The 2472-nt window shown below is 35.6% G+C and overlaps 1 protein-coding gene across 2 annotated transcripts in view; it reads right to left on the bottom strand.

Annotated features, from left to right (window-relative positions):
- Positions 1 to 1054, bottom strand: part of LOC106879539 (T-box protein VegT-B) — a 163176-nt gene extending 162122 nt beyond the window's left edge. The window contains exon 1 of one of the 2 annotated variants that reach the window (XM_052968471.1): positions 297 to 1054. The gene's annotated coding sequence lies outside the window, so the exon portion shown is untranslated. The remainder of the gene's footprint in view (positions 1 to 296) is intronic. The other variant, XM_014929280.2, reaches the window with a different exon arrangement.
- Positions 1055 to 2472: the final 1418 nt, after the last annotated feature.

Raw genomic sequence — 2472 nt, 5'->3', positions numbered from 1 at the left:
ATATATATATATATATATATATATATATATATATATATATATATATATATATATATATATACACACTCATATATATACACTCATATATATACATATATATATATAGAGAGAGTGAGAAAGAGACAGAAAGACAGACAAACGTGTAATCATATAAACAGGCAGACAGACGGACGGACATGAATCAAACAGTAATATAAAATAAAACAAAACAAAATGAAAAAAAAGAAGAAATAGAATGCGAGTAAGATAAAAAAATATATATATATATGAATATATAGGTATAAAAATTGCCACACCTTTGGCTGAAGTAGATTGTTAGAGTAATATGATGATAATATTTTTGGTATTCCATTCCTCAGTTGTACACAGGTTCCTTTGACTACTATCTTGCGACGCGATTTATTTCCTTTTACCCTTTTTGTTCTGTTCTGCTTCCTGCTAATACTTTCATTTTCGTCTTGGCTTTGATAGATTTATTTGTGTTCTTCTTCCTGGTCACTTGGTGTTTGTCGAAGAAGCGAGCAGTCCCCCTTAGTATTCAAGCTACCTTATTGCCTACTGGCATAATTTCAGCTGAACGGTCATAAATTTTTGTGAGGAGGAACTCACTTCCTCTGGAAATCTCCCTTGCCACTTTTTTTACTGGCATTGGCTGTGTCCAACCAAAATCGGCCGCACATCCTACACTCTCTCTCACGCTCTGTTTCCCTCTCCCGTTTTCTTCTGTCTTTCTCGCTCTTTCACTCCACTCTCACTTACTTTTCTATGCTCTCACTTTTGCTCAGGCATTCTCTTTGCTCACCCTCTTATATTTCCTCTGTCTTTCTATTTAAGATCTCTCTTACTTTGCATTTTCTCACGTTCCCGCTCTCTTACCATCTGTTATATTTTTCTTTCTCTCGGACTGTCGTATCTTATCTTTCTTTATCTTTGATCATACATTCCACTTCTATCCCTTTCTTTATCTCTCTCTCTCTCTCATTCCCTTGTTGTTTCTCTTTGTCCTTGTTTCTCAAATTTCCTCGTTTCTTTTCTGTTTCATAATCTTTCTTTCGGTTCTTTCTTTCTTTCATTCCAGGCCAACCAGCCCATCTCCCATTATCTTATCCCTAACCTCCATCACACGTTTACTGTATGTTCCTTTTATGTAATATACATACATTCATGCGTGTATATATATATATATATATATATATATATATATATATATATATATGTGTGTATATGTATGTATATATATGACTCTCACCAACGTCGATGTATTTCTCTCTACCTGTCTCTTCTCATCACACTTAATCCTCTCACTGTAACACTGTTACTGTATCACGAACTCCTATCTGACCGACAGAATCCCTCACATTACAAACTCTCACCCTCTCTCTAATTCTTATGCCACTGTCACACAAACACATGTCACACACACACACACACACACACACACACACACACACACACACACACACACACACACACACACACACACACACACACACACACACAGACACACACACACACAGACACACACACACGTACACACACACAGACAATCACCCATTGCCTCTCAATCATTCTCTCTTTCTCTCCCCACCAACCCCCACCATCCACGGTGTCGTCTGCCGATTGAATATTCCTGTGAGACTAGAACGAGATTACTTCTCAGATCCAAGACCATCGTAACAGCACACAGTCCTGTAGTATTACTCATCACCTTGGTATTATGGTTGTGTACCCACATCAAGGGAATATCTGACCTTCATCCATACACCTTCTGCATGAGATACACCTCGTATATAAATACACACAAATACATAAATACATTGAAGCAAGCATGTTCGTATACAACCATGTACGAACGTACGTACGTACGTACGTACGTATGTATGTATGTATGTATGTATGTATGTATGTATGTATGTATGCATGAATGCATGTATGTATGTATGTATGTATGGATGGATGCATGCATGCATGCATGTATGTATGTACGTACGCACGTATGAATGCATATATGAAATGCATGTATGAAAATATGTATACCTTTTCATGTATGAACATATCTATTTAAGTATGTATACATATTTACACACAAATGTCTATATAATACAAATAAGCATTACTATCTATAGACAAATATGTACGCGCGTGAAAATGTATGTATGTATAGGTGTATATATATGTATGTTAGTGTGTGTGTATGTATATGTCAGGGGAGCGTGCGAGCAATACTGTGTGTATTTACGACAATATAAAGTATAAGCTTGGCACATATTAACAATTTACATAAATATTTGCGCATGTATAAAATATTTGTGCATGTATAAAAGTATGTACGAGCGCGCGAGCACACACACATACACAGACATCCATACAGAACTTCCATTGCTTACATGCGGAAATAATATATACATATGTATGCTTGTGTGTGTTCATATATGTATATGTATATATATATATATATATATATATATATAT

Source organism: Octopus bimaculoides, chromosome 1 (genome assembly GCF_001194135.2).
Source record: "Octopus bimaculoides isolate UCB-OBI-ISO-001 chromosome 1, ASM119413v2, whole genome shotgun sequence".
NCBI lineage: Eukaryota > Metazoa > Mollusca > Cephalopoda > Octopoda > Octopodidae > Octopus > Octopus bimaculoides.
This window is presented reverse-complemented; position numbering and strand designations above follow the sequence as displayed.